The sequence below is a fragment of the Wyeomyia smithii genome, chromosome 2 (genome assembly GCF_029784165.1).
Source record: "Wyeomyia smithii strain HCP4-BCI-WySm-NY-G18 chromosome 2, ASM2978416v1, whole genome shotgun sequence".
NCBI lineage: Eukaryota > Metazoa > Arthropoda > Insecta > Diptera > Culicidae > Wyeomyia > Wyeomyia smithii.
This window is the reverse complement of record NC_073695.1, coordinates 192,666,414-192,679,193: the sequence shown is the minus strand read 5'-3', so window position 1 is coordinate 192,679,193 and position 12,780 is coordinate 192,666,414. Positions and strand designations below refer to the sequence as shown.

General features: G+C 42.4%; 1 protein-coding gene and 1 long non-coding RNA gene across 2 annotated transcripts in view; both read right to left on the bottom strand.

The window, feature by feature from the left end:
- The window catches only part of LOC129725526 (matrix metalloproteinase-2), a 712,775-nt gene that overhangs the window by 206,376 nt on the left and 493,619 nt on the right, over nt 1-12,780 (bottom strand). The window lies entirely within an intron of this gene.
- On the bottom strand, nt 9,059-10,044 carry LOC129725527 (uncharacterized). The gene is made up of 3 exons (XR_008728098.1): nt 9,995-10,044; nt 9,848-9,933; nt 9,059-9,787 (listed from the first exon to the last, which is right to left on the bottom strand). It is a non-coding gene; the product is annotated as an uncharacterized LOC129725527 (long non-coding RNA).

Genomic DNA, 12,780 nt, shown 5'->3' with positions numbered 1-12,780 from the left:
AGAGATAAACTTGGTCTCCGACAACAATTAATGTTACACCTCCTTCCTTACCCTAACGATCGCAAGGACGTGGCCGGCGCCGTTATTGGGTCGCGGTAGCTTCTGAATTGTTGTACACTAAAGATTGAAAACTAATCCCAAGTAGCCATATGCAAGGTTCTTTTTGCAACTTCACTAGCTCAGATCGATCACGTAAGAGTAATTACGAAAACGTGCGGTCGACAAGCTCTGTGTATTACGGAAACACTTAGGACAATTTGGGCTGCTATCCAGAAACCGCTATCTTGAGATTTAAAATAGAGCCTGGAGTTGATTTCAGGCCCCTGGATATCAGGTTCCGAAAATACGCGGATTGGATGGTATTGGCTAAAGTTTGCGTTCAAAACAAGGCTCTATATTTTTCAATAGTACAATGGTAGGCTAATAACAACACATTTTTTCGCAGTTTCGTGGATCCGCAAAATCGAAGGATATTTGAGCCGTTGAGAGCAAAAGTGGTACATGTGCCATTTTTGCACTTTTTGGTTTTTTTTTGCATAAATTGATGCAGAACGCAGTAATGTACTAGTATGTCAAAGAGAAACCGAGATCTGACAACCTAAACCAAAGTTATAGCCAAAACAATTTTTGGTAAATAACATAATCACCATTTCGTTGAGAGCAAAAGTGGTACATGTCCAGTCTGTGCATGTTAGATAAATTGTAAGTCGAGGATCTTAGGATATAAAACAATCATGTCTTCAGCAAAGTTGGTCAAGTGATTGAGTACTTTCAGATGAAGATCAGACAGGAAATTTCTCACTACGTGGCGCTAGTGTTTCACCTATTTCAGTATCAAATCGTATGCTGTTACCAAATACATATACACTAGCGCCACGAAGAGACAGAATTCCTCAACAAACAGATCATCATTGAATAGTACTCAATCACTTGGACAACTCTGCTGAAGATATGAATGTTCTATGTCTTCAAATTAGAGGCTATAATGCATCATTCATGCTCACACTGGACATGTACCACTTTTACTCTCAACGTTTTCTGGTTGTCATTATCTTTCCCATAGAACCAAAGTGGTACATGTTTTTCCATTGAAGTTTGTGTAGGTTTCTCAACCAGAACTCGTTATGTTTTCATGTACTGTCTTTTGAAACCTTTCCAGCAATGATTTAGTGCAGTTATGTTGAAAAAAATTGTTGAAAATAATTACCTATTTGAGTGTTTTCGTTTATCGCGTCTCCTGAAAAATTAACCTAATGGCACATGTACCACTTTTGCTCTCAACGGCTCATTTATTGAAAACTGATCGAGTTATAAGAATTTTAAGGTGAACAAAAGTTTTATTATGCTCCGATTACAAACTTCCAATTTAGACCCCACGTTAAAGGAGCTTACCAAAAGACGTAGTTCTACGTCAAAACTCTGATGAGTATCTCTGAAATCATTAGGCTTTTTGTTTATTTGTTAAAAGAATATTATTCCCATCCTGTTTTAGTACGGCAGGGTGTGAAGTGCGTTCTTCTAAAAAAGTTTCGGCAACTACTAAAAGGGTTTTGTATCTGATTTTAGTTAGTTCATTTCATGAGTGAAAGTTTAGCAGAATAAATCTAGTTTTTCATACTGTATCGGTTTATTTTCCTTAGACTAGACGATTTAATAACACGTCATCCTTCGGTCAAAGATAGCTTTGATAAGTCGTGTCAGTTTATCAGGAAAACCGTAGTCATGCTTTATTTGCCAAAGCTGGTTTTGATCGACTATATCGTACGCCGCCATGAAGTCTACAAAGACGTTATATGTGCGCGCGTTTTACTCCCGATATTACTAAAGGATCTGCCGGAAAGTCGCGTGGAAGCTCGTGCTTGCTTAAAGCCCGACTGATATTGTTCTATGAAACCCTCTGTTAAAAGACATATATCGCGGAGAAGAATCTAAAATACTACAGGGTAAACAGCCCTAGAGGTTGTATGAAATGGTGACGTAGGAAAAACACATGTATTGCTTTCAACTCTTGATTAATATATTTCATTACGCCACTTGTTATCGTGTTAAAAATAAGAATGAAGTTGAATTTTTTACATGCAGTCTTTTGTAACAAATTGTGCGTAGATTTTTGCAATGTAGGCGGGGCGACGCAGACTCGAGAATGTGAAACGAAACAAAACATTCTGCTAAGTCAAAATATCTAGGTAGTGGAATTTATTCCGTCCATGTTATTGACGGCAGTCTCTTTTTCTCTGAAACTCTGGAAATTATCCAGTGAAGTGCCGTTGCAAGTGCCTCTTTACCATGTTTGCAGAGTTCTGCCGGCAGTCTCTTCTTGTCTGCACCTAAATTGTTCTATAGTAACCCAATTTCCCCAGGATGTCGTAAACTGTGACCACCTCGCGCTCGCCTGTGCTCAGGTTTCCTTTTACATATCTGAACTTGGTGAGTAGCCTTTACGGGATTTAATCTAAACATATAAAAATGCAGCTCTGTCTGTCTGCATGTCTGCCTGATCCATATAGGCTTGGATACTACTGAACCGATCGGCGTGAAATTTTGTATATAGAGATTTTAAGGGCCGAGAAAGGTGACTTAAATAGTTTGAGACCCCTCTCTCTTCTAAAAAGGAGGCGTCCCATATAAATGAAACACAAATTTATGCACATCTCGAAAACTAACCAAGCAAATGGAACCAAATTTGGCATGTGGATGTTTTAAGGAGTGCATATCTCTATATTGGTTTGACACCCCTTTTCTGGAAGGGAGGGGTTCCATATAAATGAAACACAAATTTTTGCTTATCTCGAGAAATAATCAACTAAATGGAACCAAATTTGGCAGGTGGATGTTTCTAGGGATAACAAATATATCCATAATGGTTTGACAACCCTCCTTCTTTTATAAGGGAAGGGTCCCATACAAATGAAACTCAAATTTCGCACAGTTCGAGAACCAATCAAGCAAATACAACCAAATTTGGCAGGTGAATGTTTTTAGGTGTAACCAACATGTTCATAATGTTTCGACACCCTTCCTTCTTCTGGCATGTCTCTAAATACCATTTTGAGCTCCAAGATGGCGACCTCCAGTATCTCAAAAACAGCGGCAGATAACCAAATACTACTACATATGGTTATGCCCGTAATCGAAATGATGTAAAGAAGCCAAGCATTGACCCTGGACACCATTCTGAATTCGAAGATGACCATTTTCAGTTTCTGGAAAAAAACGAAAATTACTGGAATGCACCTAATATATTTCCGGAACAGAGGTTATGTACGAAGCCAAAAGTCGAGGATGTTGTCATTCCGATAAAACCAATCATTTCAAACGATACAAACAAATCGCAAGGAATCACTGAATTTGAAATGTTTAAAATTATTAAATTAAACCCTAAAATAGATGGGACAAAGTTTACCGGGTCAGCTAGTCTCCTTATAAACCAAGTGCGTGTCATAAGCCTGGAACAATTGCTCCAATTCCCCACGATCTGCTTCCTGCTGGAGCTTCTTTCTTCTCAAACCTCAAACCTCAAACCATCAACTCAGTCTCTTTGTCGGCTTGAGGTGGCCTTACCAACGGTTTCCCGGATAAACTGACGCAGTTGGGCAAGGTCACCATATCGCGAGTGGTGTGGTACGTGCGTATTTCGGGGATACGCTCAAGCCCTTTTGAATTGCATAGGGTTAGAATAAGGTAATGGACTTTCTTATTTACCTACTATTCAACATTGTTCGTCTCCCTACTCAAGTCTCCGGAGACGGCGATTAGCTTGACGAGATCGGGTATTTGAGGTTACCGGTGCCAAAAATAACACCAGCCAATAGAACCGGAGATGCATCTAAGCTGGAAATCGTGCCTACTTTGATCAGGAAATGTTTCGATCGAATCGGATGCGACGATGCACGGAGTCCAGTAGTCCTTTACTGAATCGATACAACAGCACTCCTTGTGGAGGATGTAAACGCCTTTGGACATAAACCAGCAGCGCGCTATTTGAAGAGAACCTTAATTCACACCTGGCGAAAGTCAAAAGGCTGCGGTGGGCCGAACTTCTGGGTGGCCTGGAAAACTAACAACACTCTTCTAAACTTTTAAACACAGCATGAGCCACCACGGTTCTCATCTGATTGGTAATTAATGCTAAGGTTACACACGTAGTAAGGTTACAACATCTAATGCCGCGCTTGTGGCCTCTTCAAGAACCCATTGTCGGTCGTCCATCGTCGAAAGTCGAAGCGCTTAGTTCCTCTATGGAAGGTAATGCTTTGTCAACCAGACGTGCTCAGTTCACAGCAGCCTGCGAATTCCGAATGTTGAACCAAGAATTGCGGCTTCTATGTGTGTGAGACACCGTGGATAGTTTTGAGAGAGCATGTGTACAGCAGCTAGGTGATGGTCTGTGGCGATATCTGCACCTCTAAGGGAAATCGGCCTTGGATGAAAACGTGGTCCATTTGGTTTGATGTTCGGTGGTCAGGTTTGTGGATATTTTTGCGGGGGGATAGGTGCTTCTAATTCTCAGGCTTCGAGGAGCTGCAAAGTTGATACATCATTGGCCGTTGTTCACGGAACTAGGCAACGAAAATCGGACCAGAAATGGAAACTCGGTACCTGGAACTGCAAGTCGCTAAATTTCGTTGGCCGAGACAGGGTGCTGCTTAAGCAGTTAGATCGGTAAGTTCGGCATCGCGGCTGTCACAAAGGAGAGAAGGTGTGGAGAGTCCGTGGCGCCCAGGCCCAGTTCTACCAGAGCAGTGGAGCAACCATCGAACTAGGAACAGGTTTATGTGTACTTGGCGTATCTTGCGTGATCAACTGAAAGGCGATTAAAGTCGTTTCTTCAACTACAGCATCGCCAACGTCCACTGCCCGCACGAAGGTAGACTTTATGACGAGAAAGAATTGTTCTACGCGCAATTAGCGGCAACATACGACAGCTGTTCGCCACGGGGCATCAAGATCCTTATCGGGGATATGAGCGCTCAGGTTAAAAAAACAATATCGCACGCTTAGCCTTGGGGCTAATAGCAGTCTCGATCAACTAGATTAGTTGAGAGAATTCGTTATCGATATTGTTTTTGGCACATTTTGCATGTGTAGGATAAGTACAACGATACACCATGCCCCAGTGCTGAGTCGAGAAAATTTCCAGCTCGAAAAGATCCTCGGCTCGATCGGGAATCGAACCCGATATCACAACCGCGTTCGGGAGAGCTAGCCGACCGACATCGCTAACCACAGAACCACGGGGACCACCCAACGCCCAGGTTGGTAGGTAATTAATTAATAGACCGGTCAAAGAGGGTCACAGCCTACGAACGACAACGCCAACGCTGCATCTTCGCAGCTTCCTGAGCCACCTGGAGATCACCTGACCATCTAACAACAAATTAAATTGACCACGTTCTCATTAATGGCCGGTATTCCCGAACATCACAAACACGTTTAGGGTGCGGTTATATACCCAGGCCACCACATGAGCGGAAAAAAACCTGCTTGGCAGAGTTATCTAAGCATCGCCACAGCCTCGAAATGAGTTGACCACGATTCCGAGGAGAAAGAAACGTCAGCAGGGAAACGGAGATCGTGAACAGGTGGACAACTGTTTCGGGCTGTTGAAATGTGCAAATTTTACGAGAAGGTATAGCCAACGCTGCATCTTCGCAGCTTCCTGAGCCACCTGGAGATCACCTGACCATCTAACAACAAATTAAATTGACCACGTTCTCATTAATGGCCGGTATTTCCGAACATCACAAACACGTTTAGGGTGCGGTTATATACCCAGGCCACCACATGAGCGGAAAAAAACCTGCTTGGCAGAGTTATCTAAGCATCGCCACAGCCTCGAAATGAGTTGACCACGATTCCGAGGAGAAAGAAACGTCAGCAGGGAAACGGAGATCGTGAACAGGTGGACAACTGTTTCGGGCTGTTGAAATGTGCAACTTTTACGAGAAGGTATAGCAATCCCGTAAAGGCTACGCCCCGAGTTAAAATACGTATAGCAACAAGGAGGGAAACCTGATCACAAGCGAGCGCGAGGTTGTCTATCGGTGAAAGTAGTTTTTCGATGAGCATTTCAATAGTGGAGCAACGGAAGTTAACCTTGGAGTGCCTTCAAACGATAACAGTGTCCCAGTTTTCGATATCCTGGATATTAAATGGAAAATTGTAATACTACAAAAACAATTGGGCCGCAGATAAGGACAGACTACCAGCAGAGTACTAGCAAAGGAACTCCCATGAGTATTTTTTAGGATTTGGAGGAATGAGAGATTACCGGAAGAACGGATGGAAGGAGTATGCCATCTATAAAAAGAACGAACAGCTACAATGCAGCAACTACCATAATGCTGTTGAACTCCGGCTACAAAGTCCTCTCCCAGATTCTGCTCTGCCGTCTTTCTCCTCTAGTCAACGGATTCGCAGGGCGGTGCCAAGCGGGCTTTATGCAAGCACGCGTTACTACCGATCAAATCTTTACTCTCCGGCAGATTCTTCAGAAATGCTTGGAGTACAACGTACCCACACACTACGTCTTCGTGGACTTTAAGGCAATGTAAGATACAGTCGATCGTGAGCAGCTATGACAAATAATGCACAACTACCGTTTTCCGAGTAAACTTACACGACTCTTTAGAGTTACTTTGGATCGAGTGATGTGTTACGTGTGCGTATCAGGGATATTATCGAGCTCATTCGAAGCACGCAGAGGGTTGAAACAAGAAGATGGATTATTTTGCACGTTGTTCAACGTTACTCTTGAGGGTGTAATCCGATGAGCGAACATCAAAACGAGAAGCACGATTTTTAACAGAGGTAGTCAACTCATGGGCTTCGCAGACGACCTCGAAGTTATAAGGACGGCGGAGAGAAATTCTTGATACGGCATGAGCCACCACGGCTTTAAGGTGTGTTTCTGCCCTATGCTGTTTTTAACAATAAGTTAGTCGGATTTCTAATACGAACAAATAGTTGCGCATGGCAGTCAAAATAACAGCAAAATTTCATTCAGATCTGAAAGAGCTGACATAGAAACGACAGAAAGTTCTATGTTTTAAGCTGCAAACGTTCTCGAGTTATTTAAAACAAGGATATTTTGTGTGCAGGTTTCATCTGATGAAGACTGACCTGGTAACAAATCTTCAATGCCCTAGAAAGACTGCTCTGTCGAAAAAATAACTCCTTTCGAACGATGATTCCACAAAAGATTACAACTACCACGCATGAAAATTCGACAAATCTGTTAGTCTAAACCGCACTCACGTACAGCCGACGTAATTCGTATTTGTGAGTTTCTACGAAAAGTGGTTTTACTGGTATATAGGTACAAGCATCACAGTTTGTTCTCCATGTTTTAGATGTGATGAAACATGATTTCTATAAGGATTAAATCTGTATAGTGTAGTGTATACATGATAGTTCACACTTCAAAATATAGATGTCTAATAGATTTTCGAGAAGAACCTGAATGCATCCAAAGCGTCTGGCTATTCAATCGATGTTAGAGCATTTTCCCAGAAAATCAATCGAAACAGATTTGTTCAGTCTTTTTGAATTATTCAACAGAAGTTGCGTTCTCCAACCAAGCAAGTGAAATCCTATTTCCAATTTTTACTATCAATTATAATTGAAAAATAATTTTTGTAAACACTTTTTAGTTTATGATTTACTTGAACGAAGATAATCTTCTCCGAGTGTATGTTGATCGTTCATACCTGAAAGAAAAAAGAGAATAATACTCAGATTAGCTTCCACAATTTGTATGTCATCTACATTATATTGGTACATTAAACAACACGAAAAAAATCATCCCACAGCAATCTTCTAGTCCTCACACTAACACGCCAGTAGCAAACACAAACTTTTGCGGTGAGAACTACAATAACATGCTGGATGGGTGAAAAGTTTTCAAGTACAAGGAACGTAGCAGAGTTGAGTTCATTTATTAGTTTCATTTCCCCTCCTACACTAGATTTTCTGCCAACTCCAGAATCAGAAGCCGAACGGATTGCCCGGTGCACTTGACCGTTCACCGTGTGCGTTTCGGTATTTAGTGAACCAACCTTAACGGCTCCGACTTTCACCGTTTGGCTCGATTCAACCGAACTGAAATGATACTGTTGTTTCCGTTTTCCCCATACCGGGGAAAGCCGGAAAGCTACCATCAACAGTCGTCTCATCGCCGGATCCGCTTCTGATGATGATTATTATTGTTATTATTATAATCGTGAATGCCTGCTAGCAGCCTCCCGTAGTGGCAAAACAACTAAGATAGCTGTTTCCTGCCAGGAACAAATGCGGAAGGCTTTCCTACCGTTCTAGGTTCCATTTTCTTCCACCACCCAACACACAGACAAAGAGCATCGAAAACACCCCTCCGGTAGTCGCAAGTGTATGACTTTCCTATGTTAATATTCCAGGTAACATGCCGTGTCAAACGAGGAAATCATTGACCCGAGGGAGTCTGGATTCGGTTTGATGATATGAAAAGTTTATTGGTTGCTGCACAGCCCACCTTCCCGGTCGGCGTAAAGTTTGCCGCTTGAAGTTATGGTTATGATGCCAAATCGGAACAACTTTTCGCAATGCGTTTTGTTTGTTGAAAGCTGTTATCTTCCGGTGAGGGGTATCAAATTTTTCGATGGAATTTGTTGATGAAGCAGAGAAATGACTATACGATAAGATTTCCCACAAATAACGCAGCATCACTTTCAACAGTTGTGGATGATGCAGTGAATTTCTTGGTCTCTAGTAGTAGAAAGTGTTAAACCAACATTCCGAAAATTAATTTGCATTAGGAGTGGTCAGCTGCGGTATTGATAATTAAAAAGTGAGATATACATTGAGCATGACATGCTATTTCCCGACATCGTTTTGGAGATTCTTCGTTCATTTTCAGCTGAATCACCATGAAACTTAAAAAATGGATGTTCAGCAGAGTCTTCGGTCAAACAATGGTTGGTTAAATGAAATTGAACGAATATGGAATCCGCTTTGTTCTCCCCACGGTAAACAGTATTAGATAAAATAGGACAGTATCGGATGAAAAGAAATGAAGGAGTGAAAACATTTTACACCAAATCCTAGTTTTATTCGCCCTGACAGTGTTATGTTTTGTTCCGAATTCTGTACATTCTTTAAGAGCTTAATTGCGTGTAACGACTATCATGTAAGTTAATAAGAAATTTATTTTGGTAGCCAAATAAACTTTAGTACCCAAGGACAGCGTGTGAAATAATCGTATATCAGTCACATGGCCACGGAATCCGCTTGTTGTTGTTAACAGTTATCAAACTTATTGTCTTGCTGGAAGTGAATCACTTTGAAAGTGTGAAAATATTGTTTATTCTCGTGCAAAAACTTCGTTGAAGATTGTGTTGTAGGTTTTTCTCTATATGCTAACCTCATCATAAAAAGGTTTTACCAAAAATTGAAGAAAATTGGCCACAAATCTACCCAAACAACTTCTGTGTATTTTCCTTCCTTCTTCATCCCGTCCCGCTCTAATCTCCTATGCTTTTCATTCCCTGTCAACTTTTGTCGCCGGGCATTTCGCGCTCCGTGCGACCCCACGTTACTTAGTCTAGCTCACTTGACTGCCATCCGGTCTTCACGGCGTCCGTCCAGCAACACCAGTCCGCCACCGCTCCCAGCTACCAATCCTCAAGCCGCTCCAGTCCTTCCCGTGCCGACTTGCACGTTTCCGAACAGTCCGTTCGAATCCGATGCCGCCGAAATTCGGAACACCGCACCACAGCACACAAACATGAAAAAGAAACAGGAAAAAAAAGCCCTGTGCACAAATCACCACGTGAGTACAGGTGTCTTCTCATCCATTTATGATTTTTGTTACCTCTCTGGAGGGCCTTTCTTGGTTTTCTCTCTTTAATGCCTCAGCGGGACTTTGTCCGTTGTTGGCTTGATCGTTCGCCGGCTCTTCTGCAACGAGGACGATGGCTTCAATATGGCGTGGCTATGTGAGGTTACAATTTTTTCTTACCAAGAAGTAACTTCGTCCGCGGTTGACTCGCGATGTGCACCCGACGACTTCTCACACAAAAAGAAATTCTCGATCGAGTTGACTGTCTCTCGTTTGACAGTTCGTTTTATTCCTCATAAGCCGTGCTGTCTGTTACTTGTCATTTTTTAGCAGCGTCGCTTTGGTTAGAGACTGGCGGACTGTCGGTGGCTATCAAATTTCAACTGCTTCAAAGTAGTGTGGTTTCTGGTGGCATATTGCGTGTGCCTTCGACTACTGCGACTTCATTGCTCTGCTTCATGTGTAGGGTACTTATATTTATTCTAACTGTAACAATTGTCTCGGTTTTTATCTGACTATTTTTTATCACTTTAATTGTTTTTCGTATAGTTTTACTTAACATTAACAAGAAAGAATAATATATTAAAAAGCATCAAAACTTTGGATACAAACGTTGCTTTTTAAATATCCAGTATGGGACTAATTGAGATTACTTTTAAAATGGGACAAACTAACCTGATTGTTTTTGAAAATTTTGCAGAACAAATTATATTTTTTTTTTATTAGAGAGGCTTTCAGCCTTTGGCTGGTTCGCCTCTGCAAATTATATAATTTTTACATTTATCTTGAAAAAAACATTGACGTGAACCGTCAACCGATGGTGGCCATAACTTAAATTAAATAAAAACACAGATGGGACTGATATGCGTTCCACAGCAGTATAGTTCTTCAAACAAGTTTTCAGTTTGTTTAGTTTTTAGTCTAGACAGCTTGGAAGCTTTGGAAATATTTCTTTCTAAAAGTATTAAACGCAAGAGCATAAAAGTTACAGATTATAACCTACCTTAATATATTACATTGGGTTGGCAAATGGCTGGACACGTGTAATGTATCAATCTGTCCAAAAGTAATTGTTTACTTTTCAGCTGTTCCAACAAATTTTATCCTTCTACCTGTGAATCTAGCGTCACGGACGGTGCGAGCTAGATCCGCGCTGGTAGCAGAGCTAACACACGAGGCAGAGGCACGAGAAACGAGGCAAATGCACCAGCTGAAGAATGCGCTCTTTCGGTCGAGCAGGTCAAAGCACCGGCGAGAACGTTTTTTCGACTGGGGCTGGCGGTGGCTTGTTGGATGAAGCGAGGCAACCAATGACTGAGCGCTCTACTTACGACAATATTCATCCACAGATCAATTGTCAAAAATAAATTAAAAAACTCAACGACCAACGATCCATCGTTGATCGCAAGAGGTTGAAAATACGAAATATTCAGGCATAAGCATTTAAAGTGATTTACAAGAGACTACGTTATCGTTTTCGTCAGTCAATTTTAAAAGATTTCGTAATATATGATAATATCTGGGAGACACATGTTGTTTTTGATATTATCATAGTACAAAAATATAATGCATTCCATGCGATTTACAATCCATATTTCAAACAAAATTCCTACATGTTCCAGCACCAAACTGTGTATAATTGGTTGTTGTGACGTTACGATCTCAGCACGCGAAAAATGTTGCTATCTAACACTTGCAACCACGCTCATCAACCGCTCCTTCGTATATACCTCATTGGGGGTCGTACGCTGCTGTATCCCCATAGGGGCGGCATACAACAGCGTCTGACCCGGAGCGGGCGGCTGAATTATGGAATGCTGTATCCCGCCAGCTACACCTAAGATGGCAGCCCCATCAGCAGGATGTAGGTATCGCGACCCTGGTAAGGTAGCATACCGAAACCTTTCTTCAACCACGAACAACGAATTTAGAAATACGGAACGGATCAATCGGCAAAGACCTAGGCTACGAACACGGAAAAAGATTAAGGTAAACGATTGAAAATTGGGTACTTAGAACGTCCGATCTCTCAATGAACCGGCGCGGGCTGGCTTGCTTGCTCGAGAACTACAGCGGCAGGGAGTCAAAATCGCAGCGATTCAGGAGGTTCGGTGGCCAAATTCCGGAGCAAGGGAATTCCGTGCAGTAGACCCTATTGCACGCAATTCTTGCAAGTACCACATCTACTACAGTGGCGGCAAAGCAGCGGAACGGGGCGTCGGTTTCGTAGTGCTGGGAAATCAGAAAACAAGAGTCATTCGGGGGTAGCCCGTAGATGACCGTATATGCGTGTTGAGGATTGAGGGCAAATTCTGCAACTACATTTTAATTAAATACAACACCTACGCACCGACAAACGACAAATCCGATGAAGTCAAAGATGAGTTCTATGACAAGCTTGAGTGAATCTATGGCGAGTGCCCAAAACACAACGTAAAAGTCGTCATCGAAGACGCAAACCAACAGGTTGGGAGGGAGGAATTCTTCCGTCCGGTCATTGGAAGGCATAGCCTCCACTCGTCAACCAATGAAAACGGCCTGAGGCTGATAAACTTTGCCGCGGCCAGAGGAATGGCCATATTTAGCTTCTATTTTCCACGTTTGAATATTCTGAAACAAACCTGGAGGCATCCAAATGGAGAAGCCTGCTCCCAGATCGATCACGTACTGATTGACGGTCGGCACTTTTCGGAAACCTTGACTCTGACCATTCCATTATCTCGTCGTTTGTAAGATCCGTGCACGGTTGTCGAACGTGCTGAAATCTCGCACAGAGAGGACGACGCGTTTTAACATTCAGCGGTTGAAAGCTGATGGCGTGGCAGCAGAATTCGCCAGAGAGCTGGATCAACGAATCGCAGAACAGCAGGAGGAAGGAGTGGAAGACATAAATGGGCTGTGGAGCAGCATCCACGGCGCCATCGAAACGGCTGCGAGAGAGGTGGTAGGTACGACGCGTGGAAGAC